Source organism: Astatotilapia calliptera, chromosome 17 (genome assembly GCF_964374335.1).
Source record: "Astatotilapia calliptera chromosome 17, fAstCal68.1, whole genome shotgun sequence".
Classification (NCBI taxonomy): Eukaryota; Metazoa; Chordata; class Actinopteri; order Cichliformes; family Cichlidae; genus Astatotilapia; species Astatotilapia calliptera.
The window spans coordinates 10,883,405-10,905,499 of NC_137438.1; the positions used below are offsets into that span (position 1 = coordinate 10,883,405).

The 22,095-nt window shown below is 40.6% G+C and overlaps 2 long non-coding RNA genes across 2 annotated transcripts; one reads left to right on the forward strand and one right to left on the reverse strand.

The window, feature by feature from the left end:
• Positions 1–11,464: 11,464 nt before the first annotated feature.
• On the reverse strand, positions 11,465–12,920 carry LOC113009751 (uncharacterized). Its single transcript, XR_003270243.2, has 3 exons — positions 12,196–12,920; positions 11,925–12,102; positions 11,465–11,838 (listed from the first exon to the last, which is right to left on the reverse strand). It is a non-coding gene; the product is annotated as an uncharacterized LOC113009751 (long non-coding RNA).
• On the forward strand, positions 12,702–18,583 carry LOC113009605 (uncharacterized). Its single transcript, XR_003270212.2, has 4 exons — positions 12,702–12,727; positions 16,824–16,918; positions 17,019–17,081; positions 17,468–18,583. It is a non-coding gene; the product is annotated as an uncharacterized LOC113009605 (long non-coding RNA).
• Positions 18,584–22,095: the final 3,512 nt, after the last annotated feature.

Consider the following 22,095-nt stretch of genomic DNA (forward strand, 5'->3'; position numbering starts at 1 on the left):
TCTTCAGGCTATACTGTAGTTTCATTGGGTTTCTCAGGGTGTCTGATAGTGATAATTATAATGTGATACTTTGCTGATCCCCTTTGGGAAATTCTGTTTTCACTATATACAGAATGTGTGTGTGTGTGTGTGTGTGTGGGGGGGGGGGGGGGGGGGGGTGCAGGATTATCAAGCGCTCGTGGAAACTGTCCTCCTGGTGAAAAATACCAAGCTTGTGTTGTTTTCCGCCTATGGAAGCAGTTTTTACGACATATACTTTGGTTTTAATGTAGGGCCTCTTGCCGTAGATTTTCTGTCCAACTCTTAGCTAGAAAACATGTGAGAATAATGCTGAATGGATGGCTGCACAGTGTTAAAACAGGCTTTGGGGTGTTTGAAAGTAGAAACTCTCCTATATATTGTGTAGAAGGTTACATAGGGGATTTGAGAAACAAACAATCTGCACCGTGATCATTTACTTGGAGGCCTTGTTAGGCTGGTGAGGGTGTTGCTGACTGATCTTTGCACCAGTACCACCATAAGCTTGACATTAATGGTTAATTTTCTGGGTGAGTCAAAAGGTTTTTTGCTATCAATGAAATAATTTGAAACCTTCTATTTTGAAAAGCTCCTGCATGTAAAATCCTGTCTGTAATCTACTGTTGTCTATACTTTCGCTTCTATTTTCTATCAATATTCTGAACTGTCTCTTTAGCTCTGTGTACTGAGAACGCTGAGCTACTTTCACCTTACAGCTACTGTGGTGTGCAAATGAAGTGTCTGGTTTGCTTCAGATGTGTCTGAGTTTGTTTGGAGTGTTTATTTTGGAGAGGCTGAAATTTCTTTTAAAAAAGGACATTTTCAGTGTTCAATCTTTTCACTCTTAAAGCTGACTTCAAAAGTGGGTCATTCCCCCCAAAATCTCCCTGTACTAATGTCCAGCTCCAAAACATGTTCCTATTGGTTTAACCTTCTAAGATGAAAATCTTCATAAGTGGTAATCTTAACCATATGCTATGCTATTTTACAGCATGACAAAATGACTTTAAAAAATGTGGCTATTTTTTCAATCTTCTCATTGAGAATTATTATTTTCACTGATTCACTGATTGCCATAACACTGTTCGGTCTTAAGGTTTCACAAGACATCAACTACATATGCACAACCTAACCTGGACATCTTTGGCTCATCAATTCATATTCACGTTAGCAACTGGACTTCTTAATGTTTCTTGAAGACGTTTCACCTCTCATCCGAGAAGCTCATCAGTTCTAAGACCAAATGGTGGAGAATCTGAGATTTTAAGCCCCAGTGGGAGTTGTCCCTTAAGGTCGTTGTTGACAGACTACTGATCATGTGTCTCGTCACATGAGCCAAGGTGTCAAAAAACATGGGGGTCATTATCAGCACAGGTTTTGGATGAAAGCATGGGTGCGCCACTCCATCATGTGACCTATTGCAAGATGTGATTGTGGGTTGAGGTGCCTGGGAAGGGATCTCTGTACTAGTAAAGTATATGTTTATTATGATAACAAGTAATGAACAGGTTAACTCCTAGCTCTAAATTAACTGTAGGTGTAAATCTGAGTGTGAATGTCACAGTCGACCTCTGTCTATTTGTGGTTCAGTATTCACTCCAGGGTAGAAACTCTGTGTTGGATAAGTGGAAGAAAACGGAGGGGTGGATAGATGGAGAAATAATGTATTGTGCCAAAGTGCAACACCAGTTCTGCGGAACAACACAATGGGTTTGAATGTTTTGGCTATCAGTGTATATAGTGCTGAGTGCACTCAGAGTATACACTGTGTACTTGGCAGTTTCATCACATGCACTGAGGGCAAATGTCAAATTCTCTTTAAAACTGACTTGAATTTTATATGAAGGCTCTTCAATGGTGTGAGAGGATCTCTCAGTATGACCGAAGACATTCCAGCAGTTTGCACGTAAAAACTTCACAGTTTCCAAGGTAGTGCATCAAGTAAAGGATGGGGATGCAGAGTAAAATGTTCTCAACATGACGAGGCAACATTACACACAAGACAATCTTGCCACCTGGACCACCCACCAGATTTGGCTCCCTACTACTTCCAGCTCCCGGAAATAAAAATCAAGTCGAAGGATCTGGAGAAGATCCAACAGTCATAACAGGGGTCCAAGTACAATGAGAAATAATGGGAGCTCCACTGAGAAATCTAAAAATAGCAACCACTCATAAGATTGCTCAAACGTGAGATTGGCCAAATTTAAATATATATACAGAGGATGAATGTTCAGATAAGGGTAAGGACAGCCAGCAATTTTCTCATTAAAAGCCAGCTTGGGATCAAAAGAATTCTGAAGCTGTTATTATAATGTACATTATGCTGCTTTAAAATGGTTACAATTTATGTAAAAGAAAATATCAACACAGCTGGTCAAAACAGGTGAATAACCACACTCATCTGCCATGAAGTATTTGCTATTGTTATTTGTCCTGATAGCATGCTTGAGTACAAAAGACCGCAACCTTAAAATTCCTACGAGGCAATGGTATGGTGTACATTTTAGGACATCGTCAGGTCTCAAGAAAAAAAATTTCAGTTATCAGACAAAAAAATGTCAGGTCTCAGTTCTCAAGAAAAAAGTTGTCAGGTATCAGACAAAAAATTGTCAGGTCTCAGTTCTCAAGAAAAAACATTGGACATTGGAATGCCCAGTGCAGTAGCAAATCGCTCGTGCTTCACTGCACAAGCTGGACCCACAGAGTCTGCTAAGGTTTGTCACTGCCATATTACATATGATATTTATATAAACCCATTTAGAGTGAGGTCCATGTAAATTTACCACTCTCTATTTGTTTATCTTCTGACAGCGTAAGATTACAAGTGTAGCCTGGGAAATGGTTAGCCACACAGGACACAATTACTGGGGTTCTTAATGTGCAGTTTTATTGTCAATGACGACTGAATAAACCAAAAGAATGTCCTTTGACCTTTACTTTTCTCAAACAGCGGCCATATGGACTTGTACTGAACATCGACAGCATGAGGGGTAACGTGGCAAAGTAACAGAATAACCGATTAAACAAAGATGCGCCAATACAATACGAGGAATAAAATAAATGAAATGAAATACAAAACACAAAAATACGGCAGTGGCCTCTGTCTGTGCAGAACAAAATACAAAGAACTAAATCACACAAGGCTCCTTTAAAAAAATGTGGAAGTGTTACATACATTTTTATAAACACTTACATTCCACAGAAATCTCTGCTCACTTGCAATACTGGAGCACACAGACGATCTCGCAACTTATCCCTTGCATGGAGAAAATGGCCGCTCCACGCTGCACATACAGGTCCTTTGCATCATACATTTAAGAAATACATCATCTTGTTAAAATACTGACGTTTTGCCACTGCACTACAATTATAACAATATGTTTCAATGAGTTATGTGCATATTTAACAATTCCTTACCAACAATTTAACTCCTTCACAACATTCCCGTTCCACATCCACAACAAAAAGAAAAGTAATCAGGAAGTCTCAAGATGCATTTCTTGTTAAGTTCTTTTTGGAAAACTGCAGTTAACCCTTAAGCACTGCCCCCCCCACCCCGTGACCACAATATGCAACTGCACAAACCTATAAAATTAACAGCTTCAAGTGCACACAACATGCAGATAACCAAAGAAATAGCACAAGCAATAACATTAAATTACCCAATAACATTCTTGTCTTACCATACATGGAAACAAAGAAACAACATTTTAAGACCCCTCTTTGAACCTTAAATGGATATTTGGTTAACTGAAATGGAAAATATTATTATTAATTTACCACTCAGCTACACAAGTGTGCTCCAAAGCTTCCTTTGCCTGTTAGACGTGGGAATGCTGCAGACCATCATGGAGTGTACGGTCCATCAAGCCCACAGAATAGAGCCGGACTGGAATTTGTCAGTTCATCAATTGATGGCATTCATTTCAATCCTGTTTGTAAGAGCAATCATGTGTCCTGTTGGTGCCATTGCGGATTGCTGGTCAGAAAGATTTCTGGTGCCAGTAATCAAAGAGACAATGCCCCGAGATAGATTCATTTCAATTATGCAACACCTTCGATTTGATGCCAAGGACACGCAGGCAGAACGGGTGAAAACAGATAAATTTGCGGTGATCTCCGACATCTGGACACGCTTCAACAAGAACTGTGCTAAGAGTTTCACTCCAGGAGAACACATGACCATAGATGAACAGCTGTTCCCTACCAAGGTTCATTGTCCATTCACACAGTATATCGCAACCAAGCCAGACAAATTTGGGATCAAGTTCTGGATGGCCACGGACTTGGACACCAAATATGTCTGCAGTGCATCTCCTTACTTGGGAAAAGACCCCAGTCATCAGAAGGGAGAGAGGCTGGCAGAGAACGTGGTCATGAAACTGATGGAGCCGTTTTTGGATGATGGGAGAAACGTCACAACAGACAATTTCTTTACTTCACTGTCACTGTCGCACAGACTGCTGCAGCGCAAAACGCCGTTATGGGGCACGGTGAATAAAGTCTGGCGTGAACTTACTCAACTTGTGTGGATGTATTCCATAAGAGCAGCAACACGCAGGTGGTCAGTAGCAGTTTTCAACAATATGCTGGACCTGGCGGCGGTGAATGCCTACATTTTGTACAAGGCATGTACAGGGTGGACAGGCAAAAGAAGATTGTTTCTGAGTCTTCTAGCTCAGGAACTTCGTTGCTGATTCATGTAGCACAAGGAAATATTAGCACAGACGCAGGCTGTTGAAGCTGCTGCAGCTGCTGTGCCAGGGACTGTAAAGACAACGCAGTGCCAGTGGAGTTTACGCAAATTTGCGCAGGGCTAGTAAATCTAGTAGTAGGGATTCGCACCAGGGAAAAAAAGGCTCAGTAATTCTAGTGTTAAGGTGTGAAACAGCTGTGTACTGCCTGTTGTTCCTGGAGAAGGTATTTAACTGCGAGCCATGCTAGGCTCAGGAAGACTCTGCTGTTGTTTCCAACTAGTTGTTTCCAACTAGCGGGAGAAGGTGGTACAACAGCTCCCCTAGGGTGGACACACACACACAAAATTAGCAGAATTGTTGATAAAAATAAGCAATAAAATAGGAAGAGGGTTTGGTGTTTTTCAACGTAGGGCAACTACAATCTCTCTGGGTTTTTAAGAAAGGGGAGATCAGAACCAGAGAGGGGAGGTGTGTTGTTTAAGCAATGAGAAGAATGATCAAAATGTCTCAGTGTGTCACTTGCAGGTGAAGAGCAGACCTGGATCAATTTTCCACGTGCAGCAGTCGGAAGAAAATTATAGGTTAACACCATTAGAAACACTCAAGCCAGGTTTTGGCTGAATTATTTTACAGCTTAACTTACATGTGTTTGTCACCCTGAGAACACAAGCTCCAAGAATCTCTCCCTGAAGACAAGAAATGGAGTTCCAGAACAACGAGATGGATCTCAAGAGCTCACAGCAGCATCCTGAGCAGTGAAGAAAAGGTCCAGCAAATAAAAAATGGGGACTGACTGGACTGACAAAAGCTTGACTGACTTGACACCAGTATGCAAGATTGCACCTCCACCTACACAGTGACAAAAGGGTGGATGTATGTATGTATGTATGTATGTTTCCTTTTACAGGAGCAGAAAGATGACAGCAACATGTTGCATGGGCTTTTGGGCCGTGCTGACTTAACCTTTTAATTGCCACTTTCTGTGTCTTTGTGAATTTACCAGAAGTGTGTTATTCATGACCTTGTATTGTTTACAATGCAAATGTCACTGTGAGAAAGTGTGCATACAGATGCGCTGCGCTAACATCTACATCACTTTTTCCACAGCAAAGGGTTAATCGTGGGATCTAATCACATGATTTACAGCAGGACACACCGCTGGCTAATGTTTTTTTCTTATGGCAGGGTTACAGGGCCTGGAGTGAAGCTACTCCAGGGGAGCAGTGTTGCCAACTTAGCGACTTTGTCGCTATATTTAGCGAGTTTTCAGACCCCTTAGTGACTTTTTTTCGCTAAAAAAAGACGTGAAAGCGCGTATCGCTTTTACTCTCAACAAGCAGCGGGTGCTGTAACGCAGTCAGTTCTTCTTTTACTCTTGTACTCTTATGCTGTTTTGTGGACCACAAGGTTTAAAACTACTTATAAACACACACACACACACACAAAGTAACTCCACCAGAGTGCCTATTTCGGGTCACTTGCCGGTCCAAGCCCGGGTAAAGGAGCAGGGTTGGAATTGTGACATTAAAAAAAACAATAATTGCTAAAAGAAATTTAATTTGTAGTTCTAAATAAACTCTAAATGCATTTAGGACGTTTTTTACTCACTTTATGTCTCTTCCACAATGTTATTTCTCTCTCCAACAACATAGGTTACAATTAGATTAGCATGATCAATTATGCAAATTAGGCGATGACGTCATTTAGCAACTTCTAGCGACTTTTAGGACAACCAATAGCGATTTTCCTTACTGAGGAGTTGGCAACACTGCAGGGGAGAGGCCCTGGGAATTTTTAAGAGACAATACACAACTTTATTGTGCGTGTCTAATTGACATAAGCTGACATAGGGCAAAAGAGGGTTTTCCGGGGAAGCTTTCATTTTTAGATTGCAGAGACCGTGACATGAGGGATATGGAAGGATTGACTGAGGCGCAGATGCAGACCATGACCAGGAGAGAAGGCTTCAAGAGGACCAGTGAGAAGCAGGGACCATCTCCAGGACAACTGACAAACAACAGTGGACTGCACCACTGGGCTTCCAGGAGATTTTGAACAGCAAAATCTTAAAATAAAGTGAAAGAGATTCGGCGTTGACGTTGAGGAAGACAACTAAGGTGTACGACATGCTCTGCCTTAAATCGTCGGCGGCGTTGGAACAGAAACTGAGGAATGAAGAGAGCGTACCAAGCTCCAAAGGTGACAGTGCAGAGGGAGACCAGCGTTGGAATTATGACTCTGTAAATGGCACAGACACCAGGAGCCATTACCGTGACTGGGAATGTCAACCTAATGCTGTTTCACTTTGCCATGCAAAGTACTTTGACACTGTGGAGAAGGCCCATTTGCATGTGAGAGCTTAGATTGTATGGAATATTAAAGATGAACAAAGGGTGATGGGAGAACAGTGAAGTGAGGATACACAGTGTGAAACTCCTTTAAGTGTACAATAATGTTGATGTGATACACAGAATGTCAAGAGAGAAATTCTGGTATTAATGTGATTCATTGATTTAAGAATCAAAGGGTGGGATTGTATAGGAATTTCTTTTACTTATGTATTAATCACATTATTTTATTGTATGATACCTTGGGCCACTGGATTTTAACATGTCTCACACTCATACAGTAAGACAATTGGTGGGGGTCTAGTAAGGAAGTTGGGGGAAGCAGACAACTCCACAGGAAGAATCTTTTGTTTCTTTGAGGACTCTGGGAGGTAGCAAGGGAGTGTGAACCTTAAGGTGTGAAACAGCTGTGTACTGCCTTTTGTTCCTGGAGAAGGTATTTAACTGAGAGCCATACTAGGCTCAGGGAGACTCTGCTGACCGTCTGTCAAGCGGTCATGCAGGGACTTCATCAAGCTTGGTTGTCTGTTCTTTGTGTGTTTTGATTAAAGAATGTTAGCTACCGCTCACCGCTCGTCTGCAGGCTTTATTTAAATGGAAATCGTCCACATCAGGCAAAAAGAAAGCTTTTTGCTAAAAAAAAGATTTAGAGCAGAAGTTTTTTTGCACTGCATTTTAAAATGAAAACATCTTGCATTTATTTACAATTAAAGACACAGAGCAGAAAGTGTGTTACTGTTTTACATCCACAGACACACAACAAAAGAAGCAGGCAACATGAGGTCAAGTTATGGCAATTTTATTTTTGTATTTCAGTACATGTATTTAGATTAGAGTTTTTAAAAAACAAACAAACGTCCCAAGAAGAAGAATGGGGTGAAAGAAAGGTGGAGAGAGGAGGAAGGAGGAAGAAACTATTGATCTCCTCAAACTCGATGCTGCTGGGTCAGTTCTTTCTCAGCAGTCTGCTCCAGAATCCCCTCCTGTCCTCGGCTTTCTTTTCTTTTTCTTTTGCCTTCAGTTCTTTTAAGGTTTTGTTGAGCTGCTCCTCGGCATCTTTAATTTTTTTCTTTTCGCTGCTGTTTTGCCAGTTTCACTTTCTGTTTGAGGAGCTCTTTAGCTTCCTTTCTGTGCTTTCGTATTTCTTTAAGTGCGTCTTTGCAGTCTTTCTTGGTCACCGCAGAGCCGGTCATTTCTTTCTTGAACACCTTCACCTCAATTTTCTCTTCTGCAAGTTCTTCTTGCACTTTCATCAGTTCCTTCTTCATGTTTTTAGTGTAACTTTTTGTATCTTCCATTTCTTTCTTTGCTTCCTGTATTTTAATTTTCTCTTCCTCCAACACTTTTTGAGCTTCCAACAATTCTTTCTTCAAATTTTCAATCTCATTTTCTGCCTCATGTTTACGTTTTTTCTCCTCTTCAAGTTGTTGCTTTACATACAGTAATTCCTTCCTTAGTGTTTCAGCTTCAGCCATTACATTTGCAGCTTCTTGTGTTGCCAACTGCATTTTCCTTTTTTCCTCTTCAAAAGCTTCCTGCACCTCCTGTAATTCCTGAATCACATTTCCTGCCTCCTTCTTTGCAGTTTGATATTTATTTTTGGCTTCTTGTGCTGTGCTTTTCTCTTCCTCCAATGCTTTTTGAGCTTCCAGCAGTTCTTTCTTCATATTTTCATTCTCGTTTTCTGCCTGTTGTTTTCCCATTTTCTCTCCTTTAAGTTTGAGACCCACATGCAGTAATTCCTGCAATACTACTTCAGTTTCAAACTTTGAATTTTTAGCTTCTCCTCTTGATTTTTCTGCCTCTTCTTTTAATTTGACATTTTCAGCCTGTATCATTTGAAATTCTTCTTGCAGGTTAATCAACTGTACTGAATTGTATGGTGAAGCACTCGCCGATCCTCTTCTCGTTCTCCCTCGATTCATTTTGGCCTTTTAACCCTTAAGAACCCAGACCTATTTTTACTTTCATGAAAATTACGGGGGTTGTAAGTTATATCAAATGAATCATATAAAACACATTTCTGAAGGTTTTTTTTGTAATAGCTCCACCCACTGCCCCAGATCTGAAATGTCACATATGCATCACATTGGGCATACAAGGTACATTTGTTCCATATTTAGAAAGTAATTCTGTAAACACTTTCTTGCTTTTAAAAACAGAATTTCCTTTTTATTTTTAAATTCTTAACATGGGTAATGATGGTAACACTTCTTGGTTTACTTCAACAAGCTTCTTCGAAAAAAAATAAAAATAAATCAGCCCCAATCAACCATGCGTTGACAACACCGAGCATGGTGGTTTGCCAGAACAGGTAGAGATACCTCCTCCGTGACTTCATGTGGTACTTGTACCTTGCAATGCAGGCGTCAAGCAGGTCAATACCCCCCATGACTGTGTTGTACTCCTTCACAATGTGTGGCCTTTTGACCTCAACAAATGCCTTGCCCAATTTGCTCCAGCGACGAACTGTATCTTGAGGCTCAGTTGCACAATAGGATGAAATGAGGGTAACAGATTTGTTGTCACACCACTTCACAATAACCATGCTCTCCTCCTTATTCACCCTGGCATCAATAGATCCTCTGCCTCTCTGGGCAAGACTTTTTTCATCTTCAAGCTGACAACCTGCTAAGCGATTACCACGAAGCGTTCCTACAAAGTAGATCTGTTGCTGAAGAAGTGTGAGCACAAGTGGGGCTGAGGAGAAGTTATCAGCAAAAACTTTGTAGTTTTGCTCAGCTGGCAGAGTTTCACACAACTTCACCACAACATCTCCAATCCCAAGTAAAGTCTTCTTCCCAGTACCACCTTGATAAACAACAAAATCATGGAGCATACCAGAGGATGAGCACTGGGCCCAGATTTTCAATCCCCAGGGGTGGGGCTTTCCCTTCACATACTGCCTTATTGGGCTGTGTGTCCCCTTGAAGGGTACCATTTGCTCATCAACAGAGTTGTACTCCTCTGGGACGATATCCAGGCATTGTTTGCGAAACATTTCAAGCCATAGACGGATCTTCCAGCACTTGTCTTCTGCATCTCTGTGTAATAAATCTGTATTGTCAGTGAAATGTAGAGATCCCAACAGGGTTTGAAATCGGTTGCGGGACATGTTATCTGCTACCATAGGACACCTGGTGTCATTTTCCCAGTATGCTCGATTTCCAGGCATTTGGCATAGACCCATCCTCAGATAGAGACCAATGAGTATTTCTAGTTCTTTAACAGTGGTATTTACATTTCTCAGATGGTTGGATTTTTGTACACTGTATAAATTTGTTTGTTCATTAACAACAGCAGCATATCATCTGTGATGACGTTTTTGAAGTACTCCAGTGGAGTGTGGATCTCATCTGGAAGTTTGGCACAGGGTCCCTTGAATGCGGTCTCAGGGGTTTCGAACGTTTTCTTTCTCCAGGAGAATTTTTGTGCTTTGATAGCTGCCTTGGGCTGCCCAGTGTCCATATGGCTTGAATGTGGCTCTGTCTCTAAATCACTTGAATCACAACTGTCTGAATCACTGGATTCACTTGATTCATCACTCTCCATGTCTTTGTGGGGGATGTAATTAGGGTCGTCAGAATCTTCACCTGAGGTACTTTCACATCCCTCATACTCACTGTCCTCTGCAGTGATAAACTCCAGCGCATCTTGAACACTATATTTTTTCTTTTTATCCATTCTACAAAAGAGTGAAAATGATAAAAAAAAGGGGATAAAAAAAAAGGGGGGGGGGGGGGGGTAACTGAAAAACACCTCGACAAAGCTAAAGTAAAGTTCCATCACAAATTTAGGTAATTTAATAAATTAGTTATGCTTGGATTTAGTTAAATATGACTGAGTATTAACAACAAAGAATACATTTACTTAAAATAACTGAATGAGCTAAACTGACTAAGCAAGTGATCAGTTTTTGTCTTTTTGTGACAAATATGTCACATCAGTTTAATGTTTAATGACATATTTGTCACAGCGATATTTAACAAACTGATTCTAGATCAAATTGTTTCAGAAATATTACCAAACTAGGTTACAAGTGACCTATGACATCTTATCTAAAGTTTAGAATTTCTGAATGAGTAAAAGCTTACCTTTGCAAAAAGAAAAGAAAGTTTTTAAAATTAGCATAGTGGTCTCATTAGCTAACCAGGTGGACCAAGACTTTGAAAATGGTGTCTTGAACACCCAGAGTGCCTCACTTGTCACATGACTGAACTAGTTTGTGCAGTAGACGTCACTTAGGGACTTTATTAGTTAAAAGTCAAAGTTAAACCATTATAAATAGTTTTTCTCTAAGTGTAAAGGGGCGGTGACACCAGTGTCACTGTGGGTCCTTAAGGGAGGAACCAACGTATTTGTGATGGACCGAGTTGAAAAACAGGAGGAGCCCAGGAATTATTAGAAAAATATAGTTTCCATTTATTTAACCCCCAAAAATTATATTTACAAGACTAATAAATGTTGAGCTCATAAAAGAGGTCAAAGAAACAAAACTGAACTCAGGCAAAGACTGCAAACTTAACAAACCAAATGACTGTGTTACGGCCGAGACCGTTTCAGACGAGTGACAGGACTCAAACGCAAGACGCCGAACAGCTCGTAAGTATATTTTAAGAATAATGTTTAATGTTTACACAAAATATTCATAAACAAAAGGTGAGCGTAGACGTTAAACTAAATAACGATCTGGTCCGGGTCAGAGAGGACAGCTATTCCGGGGATTGGACTGGAAAGCAAGTCACAAAGGGTCCAGGAAAAGGTCGGGGTCACTGTAACAGAATGCAGATGTTCAAACATAGATAAGGAGGCATATGAATATGTTGTTTGGCTCAGAATCCTCCTTCGTACTGCGTACTTGCCAACGGAGGTCGGAGATGACATAGAGGGGTGAGTAGTCCGGGTGTGTAAATCCAAAAACTCCTGGCGTGGAGGCAGAGAGGCAGGTAGGTAATTTTGGTAATAGCCTGAGGGACTGCCAGAAGGTCCAGCATCCAAGTAGAAGCTCTTCGCCAGGGGTTGACAGTTAGGTGTAGCTGAAAAGGGAGGCGCACAAAAAACAAACATACAGTGAGGCAAGGTGATTCAAAAAAACACGTAGGGAATTTATGGTGGTGGCCTGCACTGACTGATGTTTAGCAGAGAATCTGGCGAAGAGAGATTGAGAACGCTGGCCTTATGAGTCCCCGGCTAATTACCCACAGATGTAAGCGATCAGCAAAAACACTGAGGCCCCTCCCAGGGGTGGAGACGCCGGCTCGGAGGGAGACACACTGGCACACACCCGGACCATGACAGACTGCCCAAACATACATAATTGACCCAAAACATGAAATGACATACAAGGGTATATATAATGGCTGATCAGACCATTGTGACACATGAGGGGTAACAAACAAAACACAATCATAAACCACAAACGATGCAGTACAATCTAGTTTGTTAATAAACTAAACACTAAAGAAGAAAATCAAAAACCCCATTAAACCCTAAACTCAAATATTTAATTAAATACAAATACTTTGTTTTTAAAGTAAAGAAAACACACATTCCCCCCTTCAGCAGGAAGTGGTGGTGTAGTCCAATTATCTTCCTTTGTATTTAATGGTTTCAAACCCTGGCTACCATCTTTTGTCCAGCAACTCCCAGGGATGATGGCAGGTAAGAAATAAAAAGACAAAGGTTAGTCAGAAAGCAAAGAAATGAAGTAGTATGAATACATAAGTGAACTAAATGTGCGCGCTTACAAATAGAACAAATGTATCCAAACCAATCAATAAAGTTATCGGAAACTAAAATGTATTACTATGTTCAAATGAAGAATGAAAATACAAAAGTTACCAACTTTAGAGTGTGGCCAGTATTGTAGAGGAGTGAAGTGAAGTTTTCGATGTTTTCTTCGTCAACTGTCGTTTGTCCTGCACAGAGATGCTGCTGTAGATGTGTCTCTAGCTGTGTCTGGATACAATGAAAAATGCTGTAACTAAGTGCTTGTGTTGCATAGTTCTACAAAACATTCCATTTCATGCATGCTCCGCCCACATGGTAAGGAATGTCAGGTGCTGCATTGCCAAATGCTGCTCCCATTGCCTAGCAATAACAGCTGTTTACTTTTTGGGGTCTGGTTCATTATTTAATAAAGAAAACATGTCCAAGTATTGGGTGCTGAGGCTCAGCGCATATTCTAACCTTGCTGTGTGGGTGGGCAGCTAGAAATCACTGGTGGGCAACATGAGTGAGGAGAAAACTGGAGCAGCCAAGCAGGGAGCTGCAGGTTGCTGGTTTGAGTCTCTGTTCAGATGCTGGTGTCTCCTCTCTCTGAGATGTCTGCAAACAGTCCCAGATAAAACAATAAGGATAATAAACAAACAAGTGACTAAAATAACAATTATGACTCTGATGTGTTTCATGTGTAGCAGGATGGCCTCTATACAGCAGTCGCTGCAAGCATCCACATCGGCACACTTACTATTCTTTAAGCAGGCGTGCTGGGGTCCTCCTAAGGAAAGTTTGAAACTTCATTTCTTTCATGCTGTTGAGTAAGAGTAATTTTAAAACTTAGTAGCAGCCGCCATTGTTGGAAACTGGAGTTTGGCTGGGCCGCGCTATGAATTCTGGGATATGGTAGGCCACGAGGGACACACCCGACCCATCCTTCAAATTCGGGGAAAAGGAGGACGCATTTGTCCGCTGCATTCGGAGGAGTCTACGAATTTGGACAGCCTTCGGCGCGTCGCTGTGACGCAATCGGTCTACAAATGCGGCCTCAGGAGGATGCAGCCCATGAATTTGGACACGACCAAAGTTAAACTTACCTTGGCTGTATCCCAATTCAGCATCTGCAGCCTTAAAGGCCGCATTTTAAGGCCAATTACGTCACAGCGACACGACGAAGGCTGTCCCAATTCAAAGGCTGCTCGAAATGCGGTCCTGAAATGCGTCCTTCATTTCATTGAATTTTAAGGATGTGGCGGTGTAGACTTCGTGGCCCAACATATCCCAGCATGCATAGCGCGGCGGTGGGTGTGGATAATTTTGCCAGAAAAAAAAACGGCCGAAGAGGGGTGGCCGAAGAGTAAACTTTTAAAAGTAAGTACTGAATATTGTGTTACTTATTTATGTGCGAATGTTTAATAACGAAGAACATTAAAACATTACTGTTGGCCAAATGTAGGCAAAGTTATGTGACATTAGCAATGTTTGTACTAACTTGGTTTTAAAGCCTTTACTTTAAAATATACGCCGTTCAATAGTTGACCTTAATCTTACAGAGAATGTGATGATTTTAAATTAAGCACTGAGACAAATTTAGTAATGCCAACATATTAAAAGAACAATATTTGTCTCTCATATATATAACACAGTTATATATACTGTGTCAAAGAAACCTGTCTTTGAGTGAAGATTTAAGGTGACAGGAAATATAAATAATATAAATAAATGCAGCTTGAATCTTTACTGAAGCTCAGTATTTGAAACAGAGATCATTCACTGCTGTAATAACTAATAATGATTTAAATTATAACTTTAATATTGGCCATATTATATTTACATTACCAAAGTGAGATGACTTTAGTCTCATGAACAACATTAGCTAATTGTTATTTACTAGGTAATCTTAAATGACTGTTCAGTACAGAAGTGAAGCCCAATAATCATGATTTCACAGTCAGCCTCAGATACTTATCAAATCAAAGCTCATGTACAAACAAACAAACAAATGAACAAAAGATTTTCTCCTTCATTTCTGTCAAACAAAGCTGTATGAAACGTTTCCAGCTGTTAGTGTCATGGTTGCTAGGCATCCGGGGCAGCGCGACGGAGGCTAGACCGTCCCATTTCACAAGCCTCTCACTTCCGGCCTATAAGTACGCAGCCCTTGTGGACCGTTAAGGCTGCGCACTTTAAGGCTGCAGACCCTGAATTGGGATACAGCCCTTGTGTCGTTAGGAGCCTGAACCGCAATGACATTACGCTCTCCCACTGTCACACGTTGATGACGTATTTGGAAATCAATTCGGGTGGGACCAGTGTTGCCAACTCCTCAGTAAGGAAAATCGCTATTGGTTGTCCTAAAAGTCGCTAGAAGTCGCTAAATGATGTCATCGCCTAATTTGCATAATTGGTCATGCTAATGTAATTGTAACCTACACTGTTGGAGAGAGAAATAACATCGTGGAAGAGACATAAAGTCAGTAAAAAATGTCTTAAATTCATTTAGAATTTATTTAGAACTACAAATTAAATTTCTTTTAGCAATTATTGTTTTTTTTTTTATGTCACAATTCCAACCCTGCTCCTTTATCCGGGCTTGGCCCGGCAAAAGTGACCTGAAACAGGCACTCTGGTGGAGTTATTGTGTGTGTGTGTGTGTGTGTGTGTAGTTTTAAACTTTGTGGTCCACAAAACAACATAACAGTAAAAGAAGAACTGACTGCATTACAGTCAGTGCGGAAGCCCTGCCCTGATAGCCGCTGGAGGAGGACTATCCTCCATCTGTGAGCGCTTTGGCACGGGCAAGGTGCCCACCGCAGCACCCGCTGCTTATTGAGAGTAAGAGCGATACGCGCTTTCACGTCAAAAGTCGTCATAAATAAGTCTCTAATAACGCCAGAAAAAGTCACCAGATTTGTCGCTAGTCGCGTTTCAGAAAAAAAGTCCCTAAGGTCGTCTGAAAACTCGCTAAATATAGCGACAAAGTCGCTGCAGGAGGAAGATTTTCTCTCTGATACCTTGTGTTCTGATACCTGACAACTTTTTTCTTGAGAACTGAGACCTGACAATTTTTTGTCTGATACCTGACAACTTTTTTCCTGACAACTGAGACCTGACATTTTTTTGTCTGATACCTGACAACTTTTTTCTTGAGACCTGACATTTTTTTGTCTGATACCTGACAACTTTTTTCTTGAGAACTGAGACCTGACATTTTTTGTCCGATAGCTGACAACCTTTTTCCTGACAACTGAGACCTGACAATTTTTGTCTGATACCTGACAACTTTTTTCTTGAGAACTGAGACCTGACAACTTTTTTCTTGAGACCTGACGATGTCCTAAAATGTATACCGTACAATGGGCACAGTTAATTTATGCTGGCCAGCCGATAAACAATGAGTATAAAAACAGCAGCTGTTTTGAGACATTTCATACTGGTTCCTCCCTCGGGGCACGGTTTTATTTGTTCTGTCTGAAGTGTGTGTGCCTTAAAATAGTGTGATCTATGGACCCTACGGTGCAATTCCTGCTGGAGTCGATAGCGTGTTTGTGTTTTGTTTGCTTTTCATGTGATATACAGTGTCTTGCAGTCTTGCAGGTAAAGATCTCTCAGGGCATTAGCAGATCATTCATCATCAGATGAATGGGGGAGGGGGGGGGACTCAGATAACAACTGACTCAAATAGGGAGGAAACGGTCCAGTAAGGTAGATAACCTGTTGTCTGAAGATATGCTAACATGCCAGGCAGTTTAAGCTGCCAAAGAAAAAGCATGGAATGATTGCTGCCTCTGCTGCAAAGAAAGTAATTGTATTTGTCCTCACCCAGAGGAAATGAGAGTAAAAATGAGTTCACTCTAAACCTACAAAAATTGCTATTATCTGTCACCATTTAAACGCAATTGTGACAGCGGAAACTTGGTTTCTCTCTTCTCTCACATCTCCCTGAGGCTTTTTGTTATGAGGAATTGTTTCACTGTGATGGTTCAATTTTGCCACATTGAACCTGATCTCGCTAATCGAACATTGTTTGGAACTTTAGTTCTCATCAAACATCTTCTGGTGAAAAGTGAAGCCACCGCCGCTGGCAGGAAGTGCTACAGATTGATTAGCCCCGACCCTTTTGAAGTGCCTCAGGTATGGATGCAGCAGGCAGACACCTTGTTATAATTGTGATGAAGCAGCTGTCCTTGGCAGAGCTGATTTGGGTTACCTCTCTGCTTTGTAACCCTGACAGGCCAAATGAAGAAGCATTCAACTTCTATCCTCGGGCGGCAACCTGGGTTGGGATCTTAAGCAGGTAAACACTAATTAATCACGCCAGATATCGGACAGCTACCCCCTTTAACTGTTTGGGAAGGAGATGGAAGCTTATTTACCTCCACGTCATTAAGTCCAGCAGTCACTTGTGCATCTCAGCCTTGTCTCTCTTGCTCAGTGTCACGCTGTTCAACAAAGATGCAGATCCCTCGCATTTCTGCGTCCTGTCTTTTCCACTCTGTGTTATTTTTTTATTTTTTTGAAACATGCATTAGCGACTCTCCCTCTCACCCTGACTCATCCCCGTTCCCTCGCAAGACTGAGCACTATAAAGTGTGGCAGTGGATCAAGAATTAATGCATTTGCCTTCAGTGAAAGTTGTTCAGAAAAGTATGCTCATTAGGCCTTCCTTTTTACCCTGCACAGAGGCCAGGGGAAGCAGACAGGGCGTTGGGAGGAGATTGGCGGGGTCATTATCTACCCTGTTGCTGCACTCTGGACTTCAAAGTGAAGCTTGGTACAGCTGTCACTGGTGCTCTGCACAGCTCGGACATGGTCTTGACAGCAAGGGCAGGCGCTCCTGGCTACAGCGCGGAGGCCAGAGCTGATGCTGGAGGGTTCATTAAAGCAGGAAGCTTCAATCTCTCAGCACTTCTCTGTTTGTATTCCAGTACAACTGTTTCTTTGTCTTTCACATCCTGTGTTTTTTCTTTCTTTCTTTTTTTTCTCTTTTGTTTCCATGACCTACAGTAACATCACACATTGCTAGAGCTACTAGAAATAGCCAGGTATTAAAATGTAACCTGGAACATCTTGTTCTCTTTGTCTGTCTTCACCTCCTGTATTCCAGTCAAATCCACTGTAGCTTTCATCTGTCAAAGGTTCCTTCTCTTTTTCTTCACCGGGCCCCGTTTTCCCTGCCTCCCCATGCAATATCGCCCTTTACTGGATATATCTTCGCCTCACTGCTCATTTTTTTTGTCCTCGTCCCGCATGCTCCTCAGCTCTTCAATGTCTTTCCCTTAATGACGATAAAACAAGGTAAAGTGCAGGTCCCGACACTGTGTGGAACGAGGATTAATCTACAATAAATGACGGGCCGCTTTGTTAACTACATGTGACAGCACAGAGAAGCATGATTGAGCATACGTTTAGTGAAATTGTGGGTATATGTGTGTGCGCGCCCAGGCTGTTGTCTCCAATGCCTGCTCACACTGCTGTTTAAAGACCTTGTAAACTGGTATATTTACTTCCATAATGTAATATTTTCTGGGGAAACATGTTGTTGATGTATTGCTGTGGAGAGCCTTCTGAACTACGATGCCTGAGGATATCAATTAAACTTCTGATAACCTGCATATCTTTTTTGTTTTTAAACACCAGTAAAAGCAGCTATACAATTTTCCCAGTGGGTCTTTCTAGTGCACAGATTGAGTGATATTTCCATGTTGTTTTGTTTGTTTGTTTTCTCTGAGGTTTAATTCATTTTTCATGATAACCCTGTTCATCTCTTTTTAAAGAAATAAACTAAAATAAAAAGTACAGATTATTTTCTTCTTTAACTGATTAATCAAGACTTGGGAGAACAATTTCATGAAAATAAAACTGACATTTTCTTGTTGCCTTGGGTTTGGGTTAGGGTTTGATCGTCATCAACGACGAAGGTTAATGCGATCATACAAGGTACACTAACAAGATGAAAAGGGAAGGCATGGGAAATCCAGATATTTGACATAAACACAGTGTAAACAGTGCTGCTGTAAATACTGAGTATGATGTTCAGCCTTATGTGCAGCCCTGTGCTCCAACACGGGTTGTATAACATTGAAAACTGCCAAGATTATCTTGTACTGAATAATTGTTTTGTAAAGTAGCAAAGCACATATTTAGAGTCTTAAGTAAAAGTCTTCATCCTACATAAGTCATAGGACAAAAGTCATAGCATCGAGGTACCTAAAGTAAAAGTGGCTACTCTGATGAATCATACACATTTTGTTATGTTGATAGTTGTGTTGATTCATTACTGTGTATAGTTCTTTAACTATTATAACACAGCGTTATACATTAGTAGGTTATTATTCTGGAAATCCACAACTAATGGTTTAAAATGAACAGTACAGTAGGGAAAAGTAGACATGTAGAGCAGCATGACATCACAGTCCTTGAAGGGTACTTCAATACTCGAGTAAACACAAAGCTACATTCTACCACTACTCCTATTTATATGGATTTAAACAGAGCACGATTTGCGCTGTTATGTAGATTTAATGTTTTTTTTACCCGGTTTGCAAGAACTTTCGAAGATGCTAATTTAGCAAGCTGTGCATAAAGACTATGGTAATGGGTACAAAAAGCATGAAATCTGGTAGTGATGGTGTACAGTAGGGTGCTTTTCCACTTGCTTTTCTCAAAGGCCTGATGTGGTGAAAGTTAAGGGCAAAAATGAAGGAGGAGATGCATAATAAGGAGAAGAACAAAGTGTGTCAAAACATTACGATGCCTCAGGTGTGTGTATCATGCATCATGATTGCACTGCCCACAGCAGTGGCACTGAGACAGCATTTGGAAGGAGAACAGTGGGATGAAACAGGGCAAAGAAAACGAAAATGTGATTGTTTTTGCAACCAATAAATGCAAATTAAGTTCAGATTTTATACAAAAAGAACTATGATAAGACTCTTGCTTGACAAATCTATGACATCACCATCCAATATAATGTTTTTGCCACAGCTGAGCTAATTTATCAGCATTGGTAATTACCAAAATCATTTCTGTGTTTCTGCATTTGTTAATCCATTAGTATGCACAAAACCTTTGATCAAATTGATATCTTTAATGCTTTAAATGCGTTAATACATTACAGTTATTTACTTGCATACTACCAGCCTTCTCATTTAACCCTTTAAAGCCGTAATGTTTGCGTAACTATTTTTAAATCCCGGTAGCGCTGCAACCACATGAGCTAGAGCAATATTTCTTTTTTGCATATGAAACCGGAGGAGTTTTACTTACATGTTATGCCATCAGCTTGTCCAAGGTCACGGTTTCCTTCCACATATAGCTTTGCAAAAATTGCATAAAAAGCACTTGCAGCAACAAAAACATAATATTCCAGAAACACACTTTGCCAATCCGATCAGCTGTTCGTAACACTTCCTACGTTGGAATAGACGTCAGCACGAACTATCGCATGTCCGCCATTACCTGCCTGAAACCGGAAGTAGCGTCATTTTCATGGAAATGTAGTTTTTTTTTTTACCTTCAGGGCCTATACAAGCATATACTGGTGTTTTTAAAGGTTATGTTTGACTTTATGACTTTCTGTGTCGTTTCTGGGATGCTTAGAAGTCAAATTGCACTGCTGGAAATAGTTTATTTTGATGCACATGCTGTTTTTTTGCAAATTTCCATCATAATAATTATTTTTTCCTGCAGTATATAAAAATTGGTGTATTTAAAAAATAAAACTATGAAGACACTTAAAATAAATTTCTTGTGGTGGGAAACTATTTTGTGCAACTTTTTTGTATTTACAGTTTTGAGGGATAAGCCTCTTAAATTTCTCTAACTAGAAATATATGTTAAAAAAACAAAAACGATTTTCAATTTTTTTGTAGTTTATTGCACTTTTTTGCAATTTATGTAATTACTATGCACTTAATGCAGACATATTATTAAAGTCTGGGCTATAATGGTTGTATTGATGCATAGCAACTTGAAATGCTCCCAAAAATGGCACTACAGCATGTAAAAATATAATATAAGCTCTGGCGGACTTGGTTCTATGGTAGGTCTTAAAGGGTTAATGGCTTTTCTTCATTTTTACTGCATCCTACATTGTATATTCTCACTCAAGACATCACATATATGAAGCAAGATATGTGGAATTATGCAGCAAGGAAAAAAAATATTAAAAACTCTAAATATGTCTTATATTTTAGATTCCTCAAAGTAGCCACCCTTTGCTTTGTTGACAGCGCTTCAAACCCTTGGCCTTCTCTCAAGGAGCTTCATGATGTAGTCACCTGAAATGGTTTTCACTTCACAGGTGTGCCTTGTCATTGTTCATTTGTCGAATTTCTTGCATTCTTAATGGGTTGGGACTATCAGTTATGTTGTAGTCATATTGGTACACAGCTGACAGCCCTATTTGACAACTGTTAGAATTCATATAAAGAGAAACAACAGTCCATCATTACTTTAAGAACTGAAGGTCACTCAGTCTGGAAAATTGCTAAAACTTTAAACTTGTCCCAAAGTGCAGACGCAAAAATGATACAGCTACAACAAGCGCTACAATGAAACTGGCTGACATGAGGACCATGCTGGGAAAGGAAGACCATCAGTCATATACTTGCTAAGAAACCACTACCAAGGAAAACCAACAAGGAGAAGGGATTTTATTGGGCCAAGAAATACAAGGAATGGTCATTAGACCAGTGGAAATCTGTGCTTTGGTCTGATGAGTCCAAATTTGAGATTTTTTTGTTCTGCCCGCCGTGACGTTGTGTTCATATAGTGAAATTCCCTAAAGTTTTAGAAGCTGTGATTAGCTGAAAGTATGTGCCCGACAGTATGTATGCAGTAGATGATAGCAGTATATGTGCGTGCTTGAGTGCAGTTGGGATGCTGTTGTGTTGCACTTGTAAACAGAGTGACTACAGCCTAATTAGGATCCCCTCAGTTTTATGCTACTAACCCTGGGCACGACAAGCTGAAGTCTGTGTTCGGGTATCTATCATGGATAGGGTGGGCCTGTGGCCTTAACAATGGTACTATCCGTTATGTTACTGCTATGCTGGGACACAGGTGGCAAGCAGGGACTGGATTCTACATTTCCACAGCTCCAAGACAGCCAGAGCTAGGCATTTACAAAATGACACACACAGAGGAAAGAGCGCTAATGGATGCTTACGCGAGGGCAGATTATGCAAATTACTGGCACTTCTAGTCATAAAAATGGGGGAAAAATGTAATGTGAGATGACTTGAGCATCTCTTGTCATGTGGGAAGTGTAACAGAGTGTGACATTCTCTTGAGGATTAGACAAAGCC